Source organism: Grus americana, chromosome 2 (genome assembly GCF_028858705.1).
Source record: "Grus americana isolate bGruAme1 chromosome 2, bGruAme1.mat, whole genome shotgun sequence".
In the NCBI taxonomy this organism is placed as follows: Eukaryota; Metazoa; Chordata; class Aves; order Gruiformes; family Gruidae; genus Grus; species Grus americana.
Window position 1 is genome coordinate 58,425,032 of NC_072853.1, and position 27,491 is coordinate 58,452,522.

At 39.5% G+C, this 27,491-nt stretch overlaps 1 protein-coding gene across 1 annotated transcript in view; it reads left to right on the forward strand.

The window, feature by feature from the left end:
- Positions 1-10,549: 10,549 nt before the first annotated feature.
- The window catches only part of LDLRAD4 (low density lipoprotein receptor class A domain containing 4), a 295,037-nt gene continuing 278,095 nt past the window's right edge, over positions 10,550-27,491 (forward strand). The window contains exon 1 of the mRNA XM_054814850.1: positions 10,550-10,666. The gene's annotated coding sequence lies outside the window, so the exon portion shown is untranslated. The remainder of the gene's footprint in view (positions 10,667-27,491) is intronic.

Below are 27,491 nucleotides of genomic sequence, written 5' to 3' on the forward strand. Positions count from 1 at the left end.
GTGGAGTTTTTTTTTCTACTCGTACCAACTAGTAGAGTAGTGTGCAGGCAGTTCTAGCATTGCCTAAGAAAACCCTAGAACTGTTGAAAGTAATTTAATTTGTTTGCTAAATAAATGTAGAAAACCCATCTTGGTCTTTTCCAGTGTATCCAGACTTCTCATGTAGGTAGATATTGTGCATGTAAATCAAACTATAGTGGTGAACAGCTCTGTACTCTGGGGGAATTATTGAAACTCATAAACTGATCCTGAGTTATGAGCCATATCCAAACAGAAACATGGAAAATATTTCCACTCTTGATTCTTTAGGCTTATATGTTTGTAGGAGAGAAAATCCAATGACATTGCTAAAAGAAATACATGAGTCTGAGATATTTTTACAATTCTCTCTTTAAGCTGCAGAGCATATTTTTTCTTTAAAAAAAGTCATTCGATGAATACTAATTTTAGTTTGACTTTTGACACTGTTCTAAATGACATCTGGATTTCATGTAAAATCATATGTCTGGTACAAAGCTGAGACTGCCCACTGACAAATAAATTCCTATGCTCATGTAATTCTCTTTAAGAACAGACAAATCACAGCTATACTGACTCCAAAGCAGTTCTAGTTTTATTTCTGGTGGCAGATGTGATTCTGAAGTTCTCGGAGGCTTCTTTAAATGAACTCATCACCTAGCCTGTGCCTGATCTTTGCAGTTCACTGCCAAGTAGAGTCTATACTGGTTAATAGTCGGACTTGTGGATGGAGAGAAGTCTCCTTGATACTGCTACAACCTTCACTGTATCAGCGGGCAATCTGTGAAACCAGGGAGGCCGAGTAGGTGAGAGGGTGGCTTGGAGCCTCTTCCAGCAGCAGCTGTGCAGCCTCTGGCTGAATGCCCCATGCAACTCTTCAAACACTCCGAGCGCGGTGTTCCCTGCCAACGTTTCCACGCTGCTGTTGGGCTGCCGAGCCAGGAATGGGCTTGAACAGAACAATATCTTCTTTGCTCTGCTGCCTTGCCCCCCAGCAGAAGGGCAGATCTTTGGAGGGAGCAAAGGGCTGGGAGATAACATTGCGTCTGTTTTTCCTGGGGAGGCTCCGAGGTCTCTGCTTGGCCTCACTGCGTGTGGTGTAATTCAAGTGTTGATGTTGCTCATCTCTCATGCTTTCAGGGTAACAAGAAATAAATAAATAGCACTGTAAAAACAAAGATTAAATAAAAATAAACACTAAGAAGTAGTTCTAATACCTGTGAGCAGGAACAGCTTTTATTGTCTTAGAATTGTGTAGTTTTGAAGCAATACAGTTTAGGATAGTTATGTGCTAAAAAGCTGTGAATGGCATAGCTACAAATAAACCGTAAGTGGGGATTATTTTGCCCATATATGCACACTAGTGAAAAGTCTCAAGTTTGAGGAACAAAGATGTTATTTCACACATTTGTCATCTTGCCAGAAAGACATAGCTTGAAGAAGTGAAATTTTCTGGAAACAATGTAATTTAGATTGGCATAAGATATAGGTGTGGCTGTATTTTATAAAAATGTTGCCAGACTGGCTGACATAATGTAAGTTCATGTCTACAGAGAGTATATATACACGAATAACCTGCTCGGTCTCTAACTCCTTATTCTAAGTAAATTACCTCAAGTCAGCTGTTTTGCATTAACTGCCTGCATGCAAATTGTTATTGTCAGGTCAATATGAGCTAATTCAAAGCCGTTTATTTTCTTGGTTAAAGACCAACTTCTTTTGCCTATGTTGCTGGGGCAGTGTATCTATTTTATAGGAGATAATTGCAGATTAACTGATGTGTAGTAAATTTGATATCCTTGCTTAACTTGTGACAATTTGTTCACGAATTCCTACTGTTAGAGCGTGGAGTAGTGAATATGATGCTAAACAAGAGCAAGACGTTAATCTGCACAAGTGAGGCAGAGCTTCTACCAAGGAGAACTTCTTTCCATATGTATTCCTGATTCATTTTTTGGGCAGTCTCCATTCTGTGCAATGAAGGAGAAAACTACTGTAGAAATGATCATGTAATAATAGAAAATGAACAAAAATAGAGGTTACTGCCACACTGTAAATTAATTCATGTTTCTGCAAATGATAATATTGGGTCAGAAGAATTTCCGAAGTTGCATTAACCTGCAATAGGAGTTTTTCAATGTTAGGATTACAAGCCATCCTTTCACTTAAAAAAAAAAAAAAAAAAAAAAAAAAGCCCAAATCTTTAGTGTATGACATCACTACCTATGATGTAAATAGTTTCTTCACGTAGGAAAATTATTTCCATTTTTACTTGTAAAGTCTGTATGAAACAGTGTGTAATGTGTAGCATTTCTAATGAGTTGCAGAAGACTGTCCTTGAATGTAGTACTTTCTCACTCCTTAGATTTGAGAGAGACAGTTTTTTCTTACATTCCATTACGTTAAACTTCTGAATCAGGGTATCATTTTCACAACGTGACGGGGCACATCTTGGTATTTTAGCACTGGCTACAGAGCTAGGATGGTATCTATAAAGATAATAGAGCTTTGGAGTTAAAATTTTGAGATATAGAAACAATTTTTTTCCCCACAAATTTTGAATATATTTTTCTAGTAGTGTCTTGTTTAAAGTGATTCAGCTGTCAGTGAAGAGCACTGAAGATGCCATCCAAAGGAATAGTCAGTGTGTTAAAGGAAGAAGATGTAAAAATTTATCATTTTTATGTATTTTGCATTCTTGCAACTTGTTACACTGATGCTAAAATAACTGGAAAAGATCTTTTTTAATGGCTTTTTTTATATTGGCCTCTGTTCTTGGTGCCTGTAAGGTATGTTAAGATCTGTAGGTAGCCTGCTTATAAATAAATGAGTAGCTAAGGAAACATCTGAGAGAAGAGACAGCAAAGTTATTGGAGGAACTCCTCTTAATACAGTTGTACGCAACTGAGCATTAGCGAGTGGTTTGTCTTTTTTCAAGCTGTTCGTGATCTAGTGATTGGAGTTTGAATGCAGGAATGAATTCTGCCACTCAGCCTTCTCTGTAGTTGTTTTCTTGTCTATAGAATAGGAATAATGCCTGTGTACGTCTGGGTTGGTGAGACTGAACTGATTAGTGACAACAAAATGCTTTGAGAGCCTTTAATGGGAGGCATTAAACAACAACAATGTATGCTATGCAGATTTTCAATATTAAAAATATATTACACATGCCAGGCAAAAGCAGTGGGGAGCATAAAAAAAAAGTCACTAGGATATATTTCACATGAAAGAGCAAAGAGCTAAGATCCCTTTGGGAGGAGTAAGCTAGAAGGGAATAACGTAACAGTCTTATTTGCAGTATTTCTGTAAGCAGTTGTGGAAACATTTTTCCAGACATGAAAAAACGCATTTGGTCACAGCAGTAGAAGAAGCAGAACAGGCATACGGTCAGCAGCAGGTTCTGCTTGTTCTCATTCTGGACAATACAGGTATGCGATTCAGTGGGCAGTGTTAGCCTGGGATGCCTGAAGGGGATATAGAGTTGCCTCTTAGGCATGAAAACTGCTCAGCTACTACTCCTGTGACAATACATGCAATTTGAATAGCGTGATCTGTCCAACCTATTTGCCTTAATTTTAATTGTCTTCTGTCATAGTAAAGCCTTCAGATTTTTCAATGCTGCATTAATGCAAAGGCTTTAATTTAAAAGAAGTCTAAAAGCAGGAGGAAGAAAAGGGAGAAAGAGAAAAGAAGTAGTTGTAGTAAGTGGACACTGGGAACTTCTCAGAGCTCTCCATCTTTCCTTGGGGAAGAGTTGAAGGGCAGAACTAAAAGAAATTTATTGCAATGTAGGTTTCTTACAATGATGGCAATCATATTTTAAAGTTTAAGCATTGACCAGGTGCTCTGTACTGTACCAGGGACAGAGTGAAGATGATCCTTATTGCAAAAAAAAAAAAAGGGGGGGGGGGGGGCTTTTTTTTTCTGAAGTGTATAAATAGAAAGAGAGAATTATTCTGTGAAGCCCTAAAGAAGAAGAATAGAGTAGCTTCTGAACACATGTGGATATGTCAAGTTATTGGGAAGAATTTGAAAACTAGGAGTATGGGCAGCTGAATAGGAATGATTATATTAGTGAACAGAAAAGACAGAAGTTTATAGATTGTAGTACTGATTCTCCCATTACAGTTAAGCATAAGATGATGATGCTGTTATTGATAATGAGTTCTATTACGCATCCTTCTCATCTAATTTCCCCCTCTTCATGTAAGACTATCAAAAGTTTTGGGTCACAGCTTCATCTGAGTACTAGATGGGCACAGCATTCTTTATTGAATACTTTTTTTATAGGTGGTGTGTGTATGTGCCTCTGTGTGTAAAATGAGTCTGATCGTGGTCCTACTGAAGTCAGTGGGATTTCTGATGTGGACCTGAAAAGAGTTAGGATCTTGTCCAATGGTATTCGGTAATTCTTTCATTTAAAAGTGCTTTGCAAACTAATTATTTCCCTCATAACTAACATAAACCAGTACAGTAGGACTGGTAGCTAAGAAACCAATTCTGGCTATGGTTTTGGAGAAAAAAGGGGTTTGGGTAGTACTTTAAAAATCAAAAATTGTAGAATAACATGCAGTGACTAGCTGCTTTGTGGTCCAGTAGACAGAACGCTGTAGAATAAACCAGGAGAATTTGGATCAGTTCCCAATTCTGCCTGTTCTCATAGTACACTCTTAAGGCAAATCATATTTCTTTTATGACTTAGGTTCTCTATCTGTATCGTGGAAATACTAAGGCTTGTCTTCCAACACAATTTCTTGAGACTTGGGAATGAAAGCATATTTGGGAAATTTTATTATAAACAAGAATTTTGTATTTTTCACATAGCAAAGACTTTATTTTGCAAAGCAGAATATACACCTATTTGTAAATTGTTTGTAAATTGATAATAACAGAGTGCATCCTATGTAATAATTCATGTGCTAAATTACTGAAGCGGTGTCTGAAGTGCGTTAGTACTGTGAGAGAGTTTGGAAATAGCATTTTATTATCATCATTAATCTGCATACTGGTGCGCTTTTTTTCTCCCCAATCTGAAAAATTTACTAATTTGTAAAGCAGATAAATGGATGTGAAAGCATATGTAAGTTACTAAATATCTTTCTATTTTAATGTGGTAGCGCTATCGACATTTCAGCAAACTAGACAGTTTGGTATTTCAAATACTTATAAGCCAGGGAATCAATTCAGAACTGTAGTTGCCATTTTTATTTTAAAGCAATGCTGTCAAGAAGAAAAATTCTGTTTCAGGTTAGGATTCCATTCCTTAAATCTATGCTGCCTCCTAAGACACTTGGTACATCCATAAGGATCTGCTAACTCAAAAATAAATGGTTTGAGGTTCTTTTTTATAAAAGAATAGCCAGGTTAAGACAAGGATTTATTTCTTATTTGATAATCAAATATTGTCTAATTGTTACATACATTCTTGACTCTGTATGATAAGATGTTGATACAGAACTCCATTTTGATTGCTGTTCAGTCATCCAGTCCCTCTTCACAAAGAATGTAATTTCTCTATTATGGTAGTGTATGTGGTATTTGGTAGCTTACGTGATAAGATCTGATTCCTCACAGAGGGCTTCCACATCAGCTTTCTTGGGTGAATTATCAGAAGCCGAAGGTAGACCTGGCAGCTTGATCTGTGCTCATTCCCAGTGGAGGTTTTTTTTTTTTGCATTAGGCCTTCTTTTAGGAAAAAGAGGACAAACAGTGCAGTTTTTGAAATTTCAACAAGAGATACAGAATGTGCATCCAAGTGAGATTTTTGCCATGCCTCTCTCAAGCTCTTGGATTGCTTAGTGTGTACCGTAGATGGGAGAGTTCCAGCGTGGACTCAGCTGACTGCCGTCTCTGTAGTATTCTGTCTAATGATGTCCTTTCCAAGCCTTTATGTTGTTGAGAACAAAGAAATGTACACTTTGTAATGTTACCTTATTGTTAAAACCTGAGGATGCGATACAAATATTCATAATGCTCACTCAGTTTACAGTCCAACATTGCATTTTATTTAGCGTGAAAAACTTTTTAGTTGTGTTCATCATGACAAGAAAACCAAAGCATCTCTTAAGATTTGTGTGGTTGCCTAAAACTGAGATTGACATCTAGTAGAGGGGTCTGCAGGTGTGTGGGTAGAATTGGCAGAGCAACAACTCGTTGCAGAATGAGCGTGCGCATCCATGAACAAACTAGCTGGAGTCTAATTTCAGTGAATGACTAGAACAAACAGAGAATTTTGTACAACAGCAAAATGTTATAAGTAGTCTTTCTTGTGCTGCCTTCCTTATATCCATACATACCTTTTCCCTCGTCATTGCTTTAGTACTTACCACCAACTTAACAGGGCATAGAAAGTGGTCCTTTTTCTGTGACGGCGCAGTCACTGGAGTGACACTATTGCAGACCACTGGAACACACTGTTGGAAATACAGTCTGGGTCCTGTGGTCAAGGGGCTCCACAAGTTCACCCGTGCACGTCTGCTTGAGCACTGAGGTGCGTGTCAAGGCCTTGCACCTATGCTGAAGCTCAGTGCAGGCTGAGGCTTCTGTCCTTCTATGGCTGAAACAGTAGAATTTGCATTAAGATCTTCAACCACTTTGGAAAATTTCAGAATCTTTTATTAAAATATTTGATGGACGTTTTCTTTTGAAATGGCCAAAACCATTATGGCAAGGTTGTGGTATGTTTTTTTGTATGTTACTAATTTTTAAAATTTTGAGATTTGCTTGCCATTAGTTCCATAAAACATCTAATATAGAAATTTTCTTCCCTGATGTACCTGTTTTAGTCTAATCAGGAAGGAGAGTGGAAGCCCTTGAAAGGAATGACCTTCTTGGGAATCATCCAAGAGAAAGACTATAATTTCCTGGCTTTAGTGAGAGAGAATTGTCACCTCTTGCTCTATCGTAATGTCTTCCCTCCCCTAGAGTCTGCCATGATAAAAACCCAAACCACCAAAACCAACTCCCAAGGTTTTGATTGAGTAGTGTCTTTTGGAAGTGAACATTTTGAAGATTTTTCTGTCCCTGTGTACTGCAGGGTGCCAGTAAGGTTGCAGGGGGGTTTTTTTGTTGGTGGGTTTTTTTGGGGTTTTTTTTTTTTTTTTTGGCAAAACAGCAGCAAGTTAGGATTAAGAGCAGTGCTTATCTGCTCATGGTGGACAACTAGAAGATGAATCTGGATGACCTGTTGGGTAAAAAACTGTACCAAATACTCTTCTAACTAGTTTTAGATGTTGTTTTATTTGTAGCATGCTTTTATGTGTAGTTTAGTAAGACTGGCTTATTACGTGTGCCCATATGTTATTTGGCTATGTTCTTACTGCAGTTTGAATGGTTTTAATTTCTTCCTCCTTGTTCTCTCAGTGTAACAGATAATAGGAATCAGTAATACTTGAAATACACTGATCTGTGGCTTCCTGGTGGGAAACAAGATGAGTCACCAGTAACTGAAACCAACAGCTATTCTGTCCCTGGATTCAGATTTGTTCCTCTCAGTCTAGTTGTTCAAATACTTGCTTTCTCCACCGGCTTCCTCCCTGCAGCGGGGCACATCTTGTGGACTGCATGACTGGGAAGGAAGAGGTCATAGCAGTGACAGCACATGTAACAAGCCCAGAGAAGGGGCCTTACCAGTGATGATGGATATAGACACTCAGACCATGTGCTTCACCAGGTTGTGTATCTCCTGCCATATCTAATAGCACAATTGGGCCAAGTATTTATTATAGAGTCAGCAGAGAACCTGTCTTCCAGGTTCTGGACATGGCAGGAGTGAGTGGCTGTTAAGCTGTGCCTTAAAGAACACAGTGCTGTGCTATCTACTAGTAACATTGAACATTGAAGCAATTTTTATTGTCATATAAATGATAAAGTAAAGTAGTAAAAGAACCCCAAAACAACAACCCTCCCAACAGTCCAAATACTAACTATATCATTAAGTTTAGAGAGGAGGATAAAGAAAAGAAAATCATACACAGATCTGCCTATACCTTAAATCAATTATAAGAACTTTCTCTTATTTATCCAGGAAACAAACTGTCACGATGCCTGTGCAGCCTCATGGATATGAAAACCCATTATCGTGATACTGTGAGTATTGCTTTCACTGAAGAGATGTAGGGTGGGTTTTTTGTAGGTTTTTTTTTTTAAGATAAGTTTCTTCATATAACCAAACTGTCTCTGGGATTCTCTTTAGAGTGAAACCTCTACACAGCTCCAAGGTCTCCTATGATTTATAAGTTTATCAGGGGATAAATGTTAACACTCCTCTTAGACTGGCTCTCTTCAAGCTTCAGAAATACTGACATTCTTCAGATGTATTTAAGTGGAGCCAGACACTGAACAGAACTTGTAATTTTGGTGACAAAAAGGTAAAGGAATTTATATATCTGAGGAATTGTTGTCCTCTGGCAGGTGCCAGTATATTAGGTTGCCAGTTGTCTCTTCCAGGGATATCTTGGATAGGAACAGGAGTACCAGTAGTATTGAGTGGTCTCTGCGTTTCACTTTCCAGGCATGGATCAATACATACATAGCACTTTCTGAGCATGCCCATGAGTCTATGCATTTTCACTCTGTCCTCCTCCTACATGCCCCAAATATCCCAAATTGCTGCCAGGCACATTTTTCCACTCAAGAGGTATAGTATAGAAATAATTTGTTACTTGACAGGTGGTTTTGTTATGCTTTGCAAAGTTTTCCATGGGTTAGGGATATTCCTCTGCACGTGGCAAGAATCTCTGATGGCAGTGAATGACTTCTCATTTTCCTTGAGAAGCTGTTGAAGGGAGCACAGCTGAAGCATGTCACGCTCATTTGTTAGGAAGCACATACAGATTACTGGGGCACTCTTGGAAATGGAGTGCTCGACTCTTGATGGCTAACTATAGAGCAAACTTGAAATCAACGTTCTCCCAATTCATCAGATTATAAATAAATTATAAATACCAATTTGTGGATTATGAATAGTTGATTATGGTGATTATTAACCCCATGACCTTTTGATGATTTTTGCAACTTTCAGGGCAAGTAGCTCCAGTATATCATCTGGATTACTGGAAGCTCTTCTTTCCTGTATTGTTTGATGTTTCTTTGGCTCATTGTGCCTTAATCCAAAATATGTTTGCTAAAATTATCTTTCCCTGCTGATCTGACTGTTTCTCTGTTTTGGAACTATTCCGCTTGGTTCCCTGTTCCCCGTCACACCCAGTGACCTGCAGCACAAACTGAAGGCCCTCACTTCCACCATCTTCATACCTTGGTACTCCGAATTCGGGCTTGGCAGATTCCTGGCTCTTGCATCTTCCTTCCAATTTGCAATGAGGTGAGGCATGAAGGGAAAACAACTATACTTGAAAAGCACATTTAAGTTGAAAGCACGCATGCCTAAAGTTAGCAACCTTTGCAATTCATCATGTTACCTACTCCCTGTTATTTCTTCTATTCATTCTTAGGGTCAACAGGTACAACTGGCACGGGAAAAGTCTTTAGAGTGCATCATGGATAGGAATGTGGACTGCAGCTGATGATCTGAATTAACAGAAATAGGAATTTAGGGGTTTTTTTTTTTTGCTGTGAGAATGGTGTGCATAAATATATTTAAGTGTAGAAATATTTATGAATATAATCACAGCTTCAGTTGTTATACTTGTTCTTAGTGGCCTGGGTACAGCTGAGGTTAAGGTGGCTGTTTTACTTGATGATCAGATATTCAGAAAGAGAGGGGGAGGGCAAGGGCAAGCTTGATAGCTTTAGACGGGACTACGTTACTGAATCTGAAATGGACAGTGTCTGCAAGTGAACACAGGCAGGGCAGCAGCCTGCCTTGGGTTCATGCCTGCTGGGCCACGACCAGAACTGGGTTTTCCTGTCTTGCAACATTTTTTGAAATGTTAAAAAATTTCTCATTCTGCATGGGGCAGAGTGTACTTTTTTGCGGCCGCCGCCCCCCGCCCCCTCCCGATGCGGTCCCTCACCGAGGTGCGATGGCAGGAGCCGTCTCCGGGCCCGTAGGCGGGGGGATGCGGAAGGGCTCGGGCGGGCCCCACGGGCGGGTCCGGGGGCTGCCTCCTCGCCGCAAGTTCACCTCAACCCATGCCCCGACCTCCAGCCCCAGGGCCTGGCTGCGAACCGGCGCAGCAGCAGCGCGGGAGGAGCGGGCCTTTCCCACAGAAGCGGCAGCAGCTCCTCAAAGGAGACGCCCCGCCGTAATTTCGGGCGCTTCCCCCCCCCCCGCCCCCAACCCCCGGCCCTCGCTGGCGGAGTCCCGGTGCCAGCCCCGCCGCGGCCGCGCACATCCGCCCGGCAGGTGTCAGTGTGGGCTGCGGGGCCGGGCGGGAGCGCGGAGGGGAGGGGAGGGAGCGCCGCCGCCCCTCCCCCCGCTCCCTCCCCCCACCCCCCGCCGGCGGCCCCCGCGCCCGTCCGCCAGAGCCAGACTCGCTGCAGACAGGCGGCAGCCAGCGGAGCGGGCAGGGCGGGGGGGGGGGAGGAGGAGGAGGAGGAGAGAGGCTGGGGATGAGTTGGAGGCAGGCACAGCCTCAGCGCAGGGAGAGAGGCTGCCGGAGACAGGCAGGGGGAGGCGGCGAGGCGCCCCGTCCGCTCCGGAGGAGGCCAGCCCGGCGCGGGGGCGAGCAGCGGGGGCCGGGGGGAGGTGAGTGCGTGCGGCCGGCTGCCCGCGGCGGCGGGGCCGGGAGCGGACGGGGGACGTCGCGGCGGAAAGTGCCGGGGAAAGTGCGGGGAGGCCCGAGTTGAAGGTCTGGGAGCGTGCGAGGGACGAGGCGGTGGCGGCTGCTGCTTTCCCTCCCGCGGCGGGGGCTGCCCCCGTTCCCCCGGAGCCGCTGCTGGGGCCGGGCTGAGCGCGTCCCTCCGCGCCCGGCCCCCACCTGCCCCCCAGGTGCCCCGGCGGGTGCGGAAGGTGTTGCCTGAGGGGGTGTCGGGCGGCCGTTGGCCGGCGCCAGGGGCAGCGGTGACAGGTAGCGCCGTTAGCGGGGGGGCTGCCTGGGCGTCGGGGAGCCCCGGCGGCGCGGAGGAGAGACCCCCGGGGCTCCCCAGGGGAGGAGGCGGCGAGCGGGGCCGGGGATCCGCCGCGGCGGGCAGGGCGCTGGGGAACACGGAGCGTGCGGCACGTCCTCTCCGGTTGCTCCGAAGTAAATACTTCCAGCCCCGTCTGGACGTTCCCCTCGCCTCAGGATTGATGTAATACAGCTCGGGGGGCGATGCTGGCAGAACAGTGTCCTGCCCAGCCCCGCGGGGGAGACCCTCACGGGGGGGTGTGTGCGGCGGAGTGCGCCCAGGTCCAAGCAGGCAACTTTTACAGGAAGGAGAAGCAGCAGTGTGGCTGCCGGGCGCACGCACAAGTGACCTATATTTAATGAAGTGACGCTTTTTTTTTTTTTTTTGAGAAGTTTATTAGCAGAAATCTAGCTTGTCAATCTGTATCAGAAGCCTGCTTGCATCGTTTGTATTTAATATGTGCATCCCAAATTTCTGAATGGTGTGCCAGGTTTTCCATCATGTAGGTGGGTAGGTATTTATGCATAGGTTGTGATTTGATACTTGCTGAAGAGACAAACACGCTGTTGTGTGTAGGTTTAAGTTGATACACAGGAAACAGGCGAAGTGCAAAAGTAAGTTTTGGGTTTTTTTCTTAGATCTTAAATGAACACCTAGAATGATAAAGGTTTTAGTGGGACTTTTTTCTTTATTGTTGAGAACCTTTTCTGAGTAGCAAGTGATGGTTATGCAAGAGAACAGAAACCTAGTGAATAATTTTATATGGCACTAGAAGTAGCATTTGGTGTTATAAGAGTTTATTGATCTAAGCTGTAGGCATCTTCTCGTCAGGAAGGAAAACTCTTTAGAGGTTTGTTCTTACAAACAGAAAACTCTCGCATTAAAACATTTGTGGACTGGAAAGGTGCGCCACGTAACGTGAAGAGTGAATTGTATGCAGCATCGTACATCTGAGGCTAGCCAAAAAGGGAGAGAGTTTTTGCCGGTAAGAAAGCTCAAGGGACAATTACTGGTAGGCATAGATGAGGTAAGAACATAGATGCTGCATAATACGGTAATGTTCCTTTCTGGAAAGTGTCTTTTGGTTTTCATCCTTTAACCCCCAAGTATTGTTGGTTAGACCAAACTTTTATCCTTCCTTCCAATTTCATTTCTAGGGTAATGTTTTAAGAAATCTACTCTTTGTAGCCATCCAGAGTTGTTTAAATAACATATGATGCACTGTTGAGTGGAGTTGAATAACTGTGCGTGTGGTGCACACGTGTATGGTTCCACTAATGAGAATATAAATATTATGGCTTCGTGGCCGTAAATAAAAGGGGAAGCAGTCTAATCAACATTTCGTTGTCCATGTTAGCTGAAATAGTGATGGTATTCTGAACATCTATATCCGTACTGGTGTTTAGGCACCAGGTATTAAGTTACTATGATACATAAAGCGACCAGCATGAAGAGAACTTACATTGGAACATGTCAACTATATGCAGTTACATACAGAAGTAAAAATATATCTTTTTATATATTCTGTGTTTATGGTAGCATATTTAATTCTGACTCCTAGGTACGTGAAGATCATTGTTGCATACACATAAGGCATATCGGTATTCTCAAGTAAATTCAGATGCCTGTGTGGGCCTAAATGATGATAAATGTGTAACGCAGAATGAGTTAATAATGTGAGACAGTGTATTTCAGACCATTAGTTTATGTTAATTGAAACATTACAGGCACTAGGCAACATTTGACTGATGAAGTTTGAGTTCAGTCTTCAGCATCTTAGACTTGGTACAAGAAAACTCGTGGAAGTAGAAAGAAATGGGGATTCAGGATGGAGGCACAATTGTATTAAGTTTGGTAAGACTAAAACTATTGAACAGTAGCTTAACCTAAGAATTTAGAACTAACCTATCCCTTTGTTATTTTTAAGTAGATAAAACGCTGTTTTCTCTGCGTAGGACATTTAAGGCAAGACTTGAAAACATGAGTTGTTGTGAGTTTTTTGTGCACTGAAGGTACCATGTCTTTTGGGAGGTGGGAGGGGCTGGGGGAGAGAAGTTTTCTCTCTGATTTTCTTGACCAAAGTTTAATTCTCTTTTTCACAGCTGCCCTGCAGTACTCTGTCTAGTGGCTGCTGCCTTTCCACCAAGAACTAGTTGCATTTCAGTGACGCTGTCTAAAATAATTTGGAATACTTTCAGGATATGATGTGCCAGAAAGCAGTAAATGATTATTGAAATAATAGGTATCTTAAAAGTAGTTTAACTTGATATAATCTATAAGCAAAATGAAGTGTGAAAAAGTATGTGTCTGCCCAACAGCTCTTGCATCAGCAGGCATCGTTGTTGCATTGAAGTTGTGAGTGGTCTTGGAAGAGTTTTTTTCTGTCTGGTTTCTAATAGTTTAAAACAGCTCCTTGCAAGTGAATTGCTAGGTATGGAATACAAATACTTCTAGGAGTTGAGAGATGGATTTTTCTGCAGATTGGTTCAGTGGTAACCGTGAAATTCTTCAATGGCACCAAGCTAGTATCAGCTGCTCGTTAAAGGCACTGATGCCAGAACAGTGGTGCATCACTTGCTGGGGATCCAACCCTGTAGTGAAATGATTCATACGTACACATTTTCTTTTCTCAGTTGACAGCTATTTTTAAGAATAGCCGTCTTGCCTGGAAGGTTGATATCTAAGCAAAGGCAGCCTAGATAGCTAAAAACTTCTTTCCCACCAAACATAATCTTATTTTTGCCAGACTTCTAATATGTACACTAAAACATTTAAATAGAATTGATTTTAATTGATTCTTGCTAAATCTTTGGTGCTAATTGGTCATTATAAAGGGATCGTGACATTTTGGAGCTGCTGTCCGGAAGTCGTCAGCAATTTTTTGCGCAAACCAAAGTGATGAGTTTGAGTAAATGAAGCAATTTCCAATAATAATGGATAGTGGTCTCCAAATGATAGCAGATTACCTGAATAACTTGTTGAAATGAATGGGATTCTTTAGGTATAGAAGTCTGCAGAAATGGTCTCAGAACGAAATAATGACACAGTTGTCCAGTGTACTTTAACTTTTCTGTGTGTTGCACAGGCTGAATATTCCAGTGAAGGAAAGCTATTGACCTTTTTTTCCATTGTGTTCTTCTGAACCTTGTATTTGAAAGAGAAATTTCAGTTCTTTCTTTTAGAAAGGAGTTTTATTTGCTTACTTCTGAGACTGTCAGTTGAATAATAGTAACTGTAAGGGGACTGCAGTAGAAAGAACGCTTGCAGGTGAATAACAGTGATCACAACATTACAGTGTGTTCTGTATTTCATGCTGGCAAAATGTCTCTGTATTCATCATCTAAATTTATTTAATATATGTATTTCAGGAGCCTATATCTTGAGTTAGCATATTTGGAATATGCTAATTGCAGATGGATTTTACTAAACGCTTTTTATTGTTGTTTAGTTAAGCAATGGAAATTTGCAAGTACCCATATCACCATTCATTATCACTCAGCATAATAAGGGATAAATTTAATCTTCCTGATTAAGATTATTTTGGTCACAAGGGACAAGGGAGTGAAAATGAATAATTTTCTTGATGTTGTGCTGTGTCTGTGGTGTTCACATCTGCCTTTCTTTTCTCCAAAATCCTACTACAGACAGCACTCTGACCTTTTAAACTGTGTTTGGATGATCTTGCTTTACATCAAACTTTTCTTTCAGATAGGAGACAGAAATTAAGTAGAATCTAAATGCAATTTCTCTTACTGCCAATGGAGAGCTTTCCTAGATTTGAAGTAAGTTTTCTTTGTGCCGAATGGTTGACTCTTCTAGAATAAAATCTCTCTAGGGTATGCAGAAAGTCCTCTGGTTAATATATTGGCATTCCCAGAACCCACTAAAACTTAGGCAGGTTGCCAGACACCACTTAATGAGGATGCCGAATGTCTGGCACAAATCTGTATGAAAACCAGCAAAGAAGCTGGGGGTGGAAGTGCGTGCAGTGGGGAGAGGGCTGGGAAGGCGACACATCCGCACCCGTAATTTATTTTTAATGTCTGCGTTTTGCAGAGAAACTGATCAGAGATCCTTACCGCTGGATTTTGAAAACTCATTGGGCGTAGGAGTCTGAGTGCTCAAAATTGAGGTAGCTGTGTTCTCATAGAAATACAGTTTTATTATGAAAGCAATTTGTGAGTTAGGGGGGTTAGTTTTTGAGGAGAGCGCCAAGAGTGGATAGGAAATGATAGCGATTTTATGTTTTATTATCTGCTAAAACTGAAAAGCATTTGGAAATGTTGTTAGACAATTTAGGGGACAATGGAAATCAGTGATTGCCAGTGTCGACACAGAAAGGCTGTGAAAGTTACATGGCAGGGATAAATAAACTACTGCTGCTAGAACACTTATGCTCACTGTAAACCTGTGGTGTGTGGCTCTGCCTGATGCCACTGTGCTTGGGTTTTGCTACATGTTAAGTAGAATTGCAGGTGTAATAGACTCTCTGATGGCTAGATAACTGTTAAAAAATCAGACATACACCAAGCTGAGGCATTTTTTCTGTTAGAGCACTATTAGAAACAGAATGTATTGTTTTGTGTTGAATCAAATGTTTCATGTTAAAGGTTGAAACTGATTAAGCAAGCATAGTTATATTCTGAACTGAACGTTGTTTCAGACATTTAAAGCACGAACATTTTCAGCATTTTTCCCAGGCTTTAGTCTCTTCCCTACCCAGCCAAAAAAGCATTAGTCCCATATAGACAAATTTATAAATAGACATGTGGTTGGTAGGCATGACTGAAAATATCTTTTTTTTTTATCCATAATCATTCTGATAGGGGTTTTTTGCACATGGCTGAATTCAGAAGTACGTGTGCTTGTTACTTGCTTTTCAGTGTAAGTTTCAGTTGTGTATTTCACAGTTTTGGAGAACTATTCCTCTTAAGAGGAATTTTACTCACTAGAATAGTGGCACCTACTTGATGCGTACTTTTGGGTAGGGCTAAATTGTAATCCAGATGCTTCTATTTGGTTTTGTTTGGTTTCACTAAAATGAGATGATAAATGGAAATATTAAAGTTACTGGACTTTACTGCTGGTTCTAGTGGAAAAAAAGGACAAGTGTGTTTTGACAGTTGTATGGGGATCTTTGCAAAATTTTATCTGTGTTGACACTGACTCCTAGCTGTCTGTAGGACAGGGAAAACAAGTGGTGAGAGTGGTGGACATTGTACCCACATTTTTTACACTAGCATATGTTTAGGATTAGTTCAAAAAGGCAGGACAATATCTCCAAGCAGATATGCTGCTCAAATGCTGCGCATGAGAATGGAGTGGGTTGATGAAGTGTCTATAGGAATTTCATCATGTTTCCATCTCCTAGTGCTCTTGATTTCTTCCATGCTAAACACCCTGGTACCCTTTTTGTTGAAAACTGATAAAAAAATCTGCTTCTGAAAAAATGTAGTCACAATATTAAACTTGCTATTGCCTGTAAAAGATGAGTTTGGAAATTTCCATTCTTTCTGTATTCAGTATTTAATTTTGTTTCCTGTGTTCTGAAATTGTCTGTAAAAGATGTACTGGCTTTTAGGGAATATATGATTTTTTGAATATTTGTATGATAAATATCTTGAGGTTTGAATGATTGTATCATAATCTTTGACCACTGAATATTTAAGTCCTGATTTTAGAGGACAGTACAAAATTCTGCTAGAGTTTCTGTTAGAACAAATGTTAATACTTAATAAGGTAAAATCTAGAATCTCTCCCACACTGAGAGAATACTGTGCTTTGTCTTTAATTTTCAGCATCTGGTACTTGCAAGCACCTTCAAACAGTATTCTTGTCTAAACACAACTTCCACTCTTCTTGATTTCAAATATTATTAGAAGGAAAACATGTGTTTTTTTTTTTTTTTAATTACCTCTTAATATTGTGTAGCCGAGCCTATTATTTTGGTTTCTCACACCTGTAACCTACTTGTTCTCCATTTCATAGAGGGAAAGGAGGGGGCAGTCTGTGACTGAGATATGAAGCAATCTCTTTAACAACCTTCTTCTTCCACTGAGACTTTCATGAAATTTTTACTGTGTGTTAATTAGGAGTGATCCATTATTACTTTGGACTTGTAAACACCTTTAAACATTCCATTAGGTGTTAATGACACATGAAGCAAGAATTAATATGAATTTGTTAGTCTTATATCTAGTAGGGATGTACTGTATGTAATTGCCTAAATGTAGCAGTGTTTCTTAAACTGTTGGGTGTAAATGGTATTGCTTCATTTTCTGCTTTTGCTTAACCATTAGTTATTGAGTCAAGCAATGCTAATTCGTTGAGCGGATTTTGGCCTGTATTATATAGAATTTCAACTGGAGGTTTGCCATGGTTTGCTTGGGATTTCTGTAAGACAAAAGTGAGTTTCCTGGCTTCTGCCCTGTTGTTCAGAGTTGAGGAGCATAGCAGAAGGTGTGGGAGAGAAGATGTGAGGAACCTAAATAACCTAACTTAATCTCCATAGCTGTTGAACTGGCACCTTCTGTGAAATACCAAATTGGCGTGTGTTCTTCTCTTATAATTTCACCTTGATGACTGGTTTTGTAGGTTTTGCTTAACTTAATTTTAAGCAAAATTAAATTGAATGTTTGTAAAAATACGTGCAGATAAGATACAGTACTTGTAAATTAAACGTTGCACCTGGTCATCTAAAAGCTAGACTTGGGCTGACTAATAGCCTCTGTTGGCCAGTGCAGTTCACATGTAGATGTTTTGTTTTACAAAAGGTTTGTGCTGACTAGGGTTCCTCACCAAACTTGAGTAGTGGAAGTGGAGAGGAAGGGGGTTCTATGAATATTGCCAACATGGATGCTTTCTGTGTTTGTGACCCTTTCACATTCCTCTTCTGTTTTAATAACCTTTCCTAGCAGGTTTTTAGAAACCACACATTTGAGATTAACTTTTTGCAAGTACCCAATTTTCACTTCAAATATCTTAAATTATGAGTTATCCTTACTTAATTGGGAAGCCTAACACGTGATCCATCTGTCCAATCAAAGCAGCTTGCATAATGTTGAATACAGGTACTGTTTGGTGCCTACTTTCACATAGCTTATAGTAATACATTTTTTTTTAAAAAGCTACCATCTGTTGATGAACAGAAATACTGCCAATGTTTGTCAAATGTGTGCTTTATCTGACCTGTTCTACTTAGTACCTTATGGCAAAGCTTTCTCATCAAAGCATTTTACAAATATCTTTATTCTTACAGTGCCTTATTAGATTGATAACAACGGTGGTATCACTTTTTAATGTAGGGTTTAATGTACCAAGGATTACGGAGATAAACATCTCTTTAGTTGCAGGAGGAAGTCACCTGCAGTGGGTACAGAGATGAGGATTCTAACTCACAGCTGTAGGTAAAAGTCACTGTTCTGTTCCAATGATCTGTACAGCCTTTTGATGAAAATGACTGGAATAACATAAGTTTCTACAGCAGAAAGCTGCAATAATTTGTGTAGATTGGTCTCTTTTTTCGTAGGTGGTGGCTGGGCAAGTAGGTAAATTTGAAGAAAGAAATATCGCAGTGCTGATGTCTGTTAGCGCTGATAACGCACAGTAATGAGTTAAGAAGCATTTGGTTCATGATTCTTTTAAATTTTGTTTGAAATTACCTAAAAACATAGCAAACCAAGAGGAATTAAAAGAAATGTAGGGGGGAAAATGGGTTGTAGAGTGGGAGTTAGATGTGTAAGATATTCTGAAAGTGTTTTTTGAAACGACGAGTTCTCTCTTCAGTTGAATATGCAACCAGCAACAGAGTCTGCTTTTCCCATTCCCTGTTTTCCCCTGGGTATTGTTAGAGGTTGGAGATAAAAGCCTTTAATCATGTCTACATGGAGACACCAAAGCAAATCACTTGAAGTGTCGAGTCAAGCTGTATATGTTAAAGTATGTTAAACTTGTGTGTGAATGCTGTGTTGAATATAGAACAGCTTTATATATTTAGCTTGAATTAATCAGAGGTCATTTTACATCTGAAGGAGAACATCATTCAGAACATAAGTTAAATTACAGTGATCTAAAACCATCTGTGTATGAACGAGAGCTTCTTGACATAGATGTTTACCATGCTTTAACTTTTATACTGCACTTGATTTATCTCAACTTCCCTCTGTGTCGCCTGTTATTGATCAGTTTTCATGATGCTGCTGCTATTAAGAGGCATCTTAGATGGAGCTAATTGCAAACTTTGAAGAGAATGTAATTTAGTCAGAAAATGGCAGTTCATTGAACTTGGGATGTTTCATTGCAAATATTTTAGATTTGACAGACTTTCACTGAAATCAAATTAAGATGCAACCTCTCTTTGATTCCTGGTGAACGGTGTTTTGGCCAGAGGCCTGGTGTTTTCGGGGTCCTCGGCATGGAGCTAAACTGCCAAGGATCCCACTTTGTGACAAGGGACACTGTGTTTCTGGGAACATGCGGTTTCCTTGGACAGCCTGCATGAGAAATCTGCTGCAAAGTCAAGGACTGAAAAAATCCCTGTGGACCCACCTCAGATCTGTGGACCTGCAGTGATCCTCTGTATCCACATGTGGAAACTGGCAGTCCTCTAAAGAGTAAAACTAAGAAAAAAATCCGTTCTGTTTGACAGTTATAAAATTGAAGCCTTCAGTTGGTAGGAAATGAGGAGATTTTGGGGGTTTGTTTGCTTTGAGACAAATTAATAATATTGGAAAATACCTTGCAATCCAGAAACTGGCTAGTTCTGAGCTGTGTTTCATTATGCTTTCATGGATGCCAATTAATATCTCTCTTCCCTTTCTTTTCAATCTGGAGTTGATCTGAAGGAGTACCTCAGGAGAACCAAAGCCTCTGTTGCCTAAATGCGTTAGTTTACCCTTTATCGTGTCATCCCTGACCACAGAGTTTTGCAAGTTGCGCTCCCCTGTGTCTTGCATAGGAAGACTTACATAAAGGAAAGAATATCCTGAAGCTTTTCTATTCTAACAGGTTAAAAAGAACAGTGAAACATATATTCTTCAGGGTTCTGAGAAAGGAGGGAGATAATTGTCATCTTTTTTCTGTTTTTGTTCAGCTGAACTTGCCTTCCAGAGGGACAGTTGTATTGCAGAGAAGAGGATCTGTCCAGTTGAAGTAGCTGCAGTGTACGTAGCTGGAAATTCTGTTCTACCTATGCCCTTTTGTCAATGAGCCTTACAAAACTGAAATTTCTCCTGGACATTCCTGTTGAGGTCTATGATGTGATGGAGGTAGGGATTATATTGTTTCTTTAAAGAGGAAAAGGATACCCTTGTCTCTTTATTGATAAAAACATTCTGTTTTCTAAGATGATTCAAGTATTCTCCCTATGACAAAAACTTTCTGGACTTTCAGTTGGTCAAGAAAATAAAAGCAGCATTAAAAGCTGTGAATGAAAACTTGGGAGCAACTCTGATTTCCATACATTGAAATTATTGTACGGTTGAAGATACTGAAAGCACAGTTGTCCCTTTAGAAAATGAAGAGACAAATGAGTTATATTAGCAGTTGTACACGTAGTTGGTGCTTCCAAGATGTTTCCATACTTGTTAAGTTTATGGCCACTGCAGTAGAGGCAGGTAAATTTTAACAGCTTAAGCATCTCCTTGGCTCAGAGTGTACAGAATTCCTAACATATTCCCAGGGTCAGTGAGTTGATTTGTTTTTGAAATTGAAAAGTTTTGTCACAGAGTTATAATAGTCTCAAATATCTAACTTTCTTGGTTTACATGGTATAGCAGATATTAGAGACGAGAGAAAGTCTATAATAAGTCATCTTTCTGATATCTTGAGTCTTACGTTTGGGTGAAGGAGAAGAGTAAAATTCTTACTGGATGCTAAGGATAGTCTCTTTTCACAATGTAAAAATGTCAAAGAATATTTTTTTCCTGTTTCTGACCATGATGTGTAAAATACGCCATAGTCCCCTTGTGTACTTGAGATGTTCTCAGGTGTCCCTGACGCCTACAAAAAAAAATGCTGTATGCAGCTGGTTCTGTTCTCTCCCACATATTTCTGCTAGTTTTCCTTTTGCTCCTGTAGCTAGACTTCTCTGTCTTTTTTTTTTTTTTTTTGGTAGTCCTTTTGGGTACAGGCATTTCAGAGACGTCATACATCTGTAATGTCTAAATGGCTTCCTCTGCTCTCCCATTCCACCCCAATCAAGAAATTCCAGATGGAAGCTCTTTGGTGTCAGTAACAGCTGCACAGCAGATAATTTTTTGCATCCTCAGAGCTATAATAGTTATAACTCCATATATGAAGTTATAACATACATTTACATTAAGGATCTTCCGGTCTTTAAGTTTCCTCAAGGCTCTTCTAATCATCCTCGATGCAGCATATTCCCCTCTTTTCTGTTCCTGGTTAGAAGGAGCTTCTTTCAATAGAAAGAAGTTAAGATATTCTGTTGTAAACTTGATTTTTAGGAAATCTGAATATTTCAGAGTCCTATGTTGTGATTCAAAAATTGTGCTCCCTTCTTTCATCTCTAGGGTTTATAATAAGGTGTCAGCAATGATCTAGTCCATCTGGGAGCTTGCATCAATGCTTGGGAGAGCCATATGTGTCTGCCTCAAACAAGGCTATAGAAAAGTGTTCCACTAGCAACCAAGATGTCATCCATCTGCTAGACAATCCTGTAGCTAGTTAGCTTAATGACGTATTTATTTGACTAGATGTTTCTGCGTAGCAGACTCCAGCTTTCCTGCCTGTTCAAATTAATACCAAAACCTCCGTGCTCTGGAGAAAAAAAAAAAACAACCTGCCCATTCTGGAGAATGTCAGGAAGTTTGTGGCTTGATGGGTTTGATCTATTTATCTACTTCAGGATGTTGCACTCCCAAATTCTAAGTGAGCACATTGTTAGGAGATCGCTCCAGCCTTCCTGTGCTGGGAGCCCATGCAGTGCAGGTGTCTGGGTGGCAGAGGGATCAGCAGACTAGACACCAGACCTGGGTGACCTTAGATGCATAGAGAAATCCAATCATGCTGCTGCTACTTTAGGGTATTATTTTAGCACACGGAGCTGTGTGAGGATTTCCTCCTGCAGCAGTCAGAGCTGGAATTGTCATAGTAAACATTTTACCCAGCTACATAGAATAAACAGGGTGATTATTTCACTTGGTGGCTTTAATGGAAATGTTTATTCAAGATTAAAGGGTTCACGGTCTTCAACATCCACGTTCTAGATATTTGTATTCTCAGATGGCCCTGTCAGAGCTCCGGGAATTGTGGTAGAAATGTACTGTGGGAAGAGAAGCCCTGTAAACTTCAGATCTTTCTCATTCTTACAGTCAGGTCCATCAGTAAATCTTCATTCATATCTCGCAAGGGAGTTTACATGCAGCATCACATTGATTTCAGTGGGAATTGAGAGACCATCGCAGCTTTTTCTGAATACAGCTGTTTGTATGAGTGGAGCCAACATAGTGCTATCTGCTGAGTTTGGTACGTTCTACCTGACAGTCATTGTTTAAAAATTAGTGGACATGGATAAAAATACATAGTGAACTTCAGGAAAAAAATAGTAGTCTATGCAGGTCCTAAATAAGGCTGAGAAATGGATCTTAAGGCACAGAAAAAAATTTGTTTCTTGACTGTACACTAGAGGCCTCTCTTCTTACAGGTGTAAAACTTTTTTTGTGGGCATAGTAGCAGCTCTAAGCTGAAAAAGTAGGTGAAAGTAAAATCAGGACAATTCCATGTAGGAGTGTGGAGTTGTCCAGGCAAAACAGAGATTGAAGAGGTGAACTGTACTCACTCTTGCTTCGTCTTCTAATGATACAAAGAGAATCATAGAATAATTCAGGTCAGAAGGGACCTTCTGGAGTTCATCTCGTCCAGCGTGCAGTAACAGGACTAAGGCTTTTCTGAAGAAATACTTTTGAATCTAGAGATTTGTTATTAAGATCTTAATTTTTGAAACTTGATTTTTTTTTTCATATGTTTTGAATTGCTTGTATTTGGGCAGAAGTGCAGTAAAGGTTAAGTGGAAGAAAACAAAGTATGAAAAAAGACAACCTTAATTCTAAAGATTCTGAGTAAGCACCAAAAAAAGGGCAAAGCTGACATGAACTCTTGTTGCAGCTAGGAGGGATTTACCATCTCATGACTAGCTGGAAGCTGTTGCATGTGTTTAAAGTAATTGACACTTTCATTTCCTTGAGATGTTCTCTTCTAAGTGTTGTCTACGTAATTAGTAAAGAATCTTGCAGTTTACTTTCTGGGAAGGGAAACAGCTGACAATTCTTCGCTGATATGAATGTATGTATTTTTATTTGTATTATTTTTGCCACAGGGCTACTGTCAATTGTTAAACACAATCAAAGAATCATTTCCACATCACCTTATAAAAACATAGAAGTCCTCTCAGAGGTAACTCTCTGATGGGTTGGAGTAACACTGAGTAAGTTTTTGGTGAGAAAGGGATTTTAAATCTTGCTGGAAAGTTTACTGTATCGAAACTCAATTGTTTTAAAAAAGAATGAAAAAAACATCTTTGCACTTTTCCACAAAAATTACATTTACATTGCATCAATGTGTTCTTCTGTAGTCTTGTATGATACTATGCAAAATGAAAGAAAAATAATTTCGAATGAAAAGTCATAATGTTGTGAAATACTGTAAAATTTCTATCTTATAAAATACCTCTTCCAGTTTTTATTTCATGATTAATGTCATCAAAAGGATACTTTACAAGAAATATTTCTGGTTTGATGCATTGGATTTTCTGATGGAAAACAGATACCCAGGAGTATTTCTGACAAAGCTTTGCTTTGTATTATTTAGTTACATTTATTTATTTGGGGTTTGTTTTTTGGTTGTTTGTTTGTTTTTGTTTTTTTTTAAAGTTCCCTTACTTTCTTTGCATTTCTGCTGCAAATTTGGAACTTGGTAAGGGAGATTACTAAAACTGTTGTTCTGCTGCTTCATTTCGCTTCATAGTTGTTTCACCGTGTAAGAGTATATATTATGATATAGAAGGGATATCTTCCTGATTGATCTCAGCTATGGCATATGGTTTGTCTGGCTTGATAGCTAGCAATATTAATCTTTTCTTCATTTCTTACATGTACAGATACTGTGCGAGATCCTAATTATTTTTATTTTTTTTAATCTTTTATTGCTGATTTTCCAGTTTTGCGTACTTGCTGCTAATCCTATGTAGTTAATTTAATGATTGCTACAAATGGAAGAAGACTTATACAGAAACCTAATAATTTTGAACCCGCTTTATGTTTCGCTCACTTTGAATTGAGGCTAATAATAAACCCCATGAGGTTTTGCTTCTGAAGAGCATTGTACTGGCTATGTCAATTCTTCTTCCCATTAGCCAAGTGTTTTCCTTCTTCCAGCACTTCATATGTGTTGATGCGTATATGATTTTCCTGTCAATAAATGTTCCTGTCCAGTTATGCAAAAGTGCTGTGTTACAAAAGAAGATTACATGCTTGACTTCTGCTGAAGTAATTAACATAATATTTGACTGACTTCTCAAAAAGTGGATGCAGGATGATGGTGCATCTTCCTGGGGTAATTTATGGAATGCTGTTGTTTGGGTCTCACAGTGATAAGAGTTTTAAGTCCTTGTCTTTGCATATTCAGAATGGGGGGTGGGGTGGGGGGGAAGGACATACACAAACATTTGACTTTGGAAAGTCCTTATGCTTGATGCCAAGTGGTTTCTGTTTGGCACTATTTTGTGTTATAATCTTTATGCTACTTCAGGTAAAAGAAAAAGGCTTAGAAAATAAGTGAAAAAGAAGAGTGTCTTTGACTTTGGTCTTGAAAATTTCTTCTGTGAGCTCGAATGTGTGATAGACTTGAAGGTTGTAAGAGGCAATAGGCTTATTTCAGCAGTGCTCAACGGGCTAGACCTTGAATACACAATTAAGGATGGACACAATGTCTTGACTTTAGTAGTGGAACAACCTATAGTGAGTTACCACATCAAAGTCTGACCCACTAGAAATGGTAGATGACACAAAAACACTCACTTGATTTTAAAGTACTTGCTGTTTAGGTCTGATGAAGCAATTAGCCACCTTTTTAATTTCTGTTTAGCTGTCTGATTGCTGACACAGCGTAATTGTTTTTGTTCAAGTTTTTTCATATCAAAGTAAATTACATGCTACAGGGTGCATTTGTTTTGTGAACGTCACTTTACAGTCAAAACCTTATACGCTGCTGGATAAACAAGTCATGTTGTAATTAGGTCTGTCTGTTTTCACCAAAACTATGTCAGAATGTAAAACCATCAGATAATTAGAGTTTGATTAAAGTGGCATGAGTATCATTGTGCAATCTCCTCTGCACTGTTTTTGTGCCTATACTGTGAACATTGTATTCCCTTTGTACTGTCAAATGGTCCTGCAAAGAGTTGACCATGACTTTTTTTTACATTGGTTTTTTATTAAGAATAATTGTTGAGCAGTTATTGGTGATGATACTTGTCTGAAAATGTTGGTTTTGTCTGTTAATGTTAAATTTAAAAAAAGTTACAGATGTTTTCATGTTTTTCATCTTACCTTTTACAGGCTATCTAAAAATAAATAGTGCAAATACAATATCCCATATAATTGAAAGGTACTAATAAAATGGAGTGGAGTAATATGGATAATGCAAAACCCAAATATGCTTACAGTGCATATAAATACATTAATTAGCTTTACAAATGTGTTTTCCTTGGTCTAGAACCTTTAAAATGAAGCTAGCATACAGAAAACTTGAAATGAAAGTTCATGAATGTTTGAAATTCAGTATGAACTAGAGCAAGGACTTAAAAAAACCCCAACATGACGTATATATTGCAGAGGGTTGTAATAATTTTATAAAAGAAATCAGTTATTCTTTTTCTTCTCTTTGCATGAGCAGCTGTTAGATTTGTGCCATCTCAAATGTTTGAGGAAGGAACAAGACTCCATTTCCTGTGTTATTGTACGTGTTCTTGCTCCATACGTTATTTAATTAAACTGGCTGGTATAGAGGACCATCTGCCATCCAGAACCACCAAGATGACTTCTAGACCTTCTTGTCACTGTTAATTTAATTTTCCTCTTGCTGCTGTTCAGGCTATTTCTCCATCCATTTCCACAAACTTTGGGAATCTTAGCTTAGTAAGAGTTTCCTGGGTGCCAGGTCTGAATTTGACTTTGTGAGTATTCAAGTGGTGTTCTTGAGTCGGTCACTTTTGGACTCTGTATGGGATGTAGAGCTTCTGTCATCCTCCTAGTGCAAGAAACCTTGCCAAAGTGGCAAACTTTGCCACCAACTTTGCTCTCGCTTTTATTAACAGTTGCAAAGTGGGGCAGGCATGAATTAAAAATGAACAATACTACTTATTTCATGGCAAGAGATCAGTTTGGTCCTGTGGTTTGAATTCTGTATTTAAAAAAAAAATAAAATCAAAACCCCAAATTCCTCAACAGCCTCTTCCTGTCCCAAACTCCAAGTTAACAGTTGTCATGAAAACGGGAAAAGTAGAAGAGATGGAAATGTGTTTATAAACCGATACACAGTGGTGTGTTTTCCCTGATCAGTACTTTTTTTGGGTTTTTTATTTTAATTTTTTATAAAACATGATTTTTCTCCCCATTTCTGCTCAACTTATTGGGTGATTGATCTTAAATTAAGTGTTTCTTATATATGATTTTCAGGAAAGCAAATTCACTGGTCCCAACTCTGCAGGAGTCCTGTACTGATGTTGATAGCTGGCTGTGCTCACGGGCAAGAGTACTGTTCACAAGCAAGATTATAACCAGGAAAACATGTTGACTACTCTCAAGACATATTCTCCTTTTATACCTAAGTCTGTGTTCATAACTGAAAACGTGGGTTATATTCAAATTTGAACTTCCGTTCATATGTGTGAGGGGAAAAATGTCTTTACATTTTCAGTTACTGCAAGTTGTGTCTGCGCAAATGTAGGTCCTCTTGATGTGAGGAGAGTTATTGAACACATCAGGATTTGCTCTCTATAAAGCTTTAGGAATGCTCACCTTGGTATTTTATGTTTTGGAGGGTGCATAAGAAGAAAACCCCTCTGCTTTAAGTTAAGGGTAGTAGACTGTGTAGAAGGATCCCAGCAGCTAGATAATCTTTTGATTGTGGCTATTTGAAAGAGAAATGTTAGCAGTGTAATTTTAGCAGTGTTCACAGATCTGTGGTGATTTTCTTATATTTTATGCCAGATACATTAAATTATGGTTAACTTACAGACTTGCAGTAGGAAAGTCTTCTTTTAAACCCAGGACCACAAGGACATTAATACAATGTGACAATATTGCTTATTGCTCATGTTTAGGAATCAGTGTATTTTGAGCATCTAGTAACTCTGTTTTACTGTTAGGGATCAAAAACTGTGTAATGTCAAATGCTGAAATTTTGAATGCTTACAATGTATGACCAAAGATATTGAAAGAAGCTTT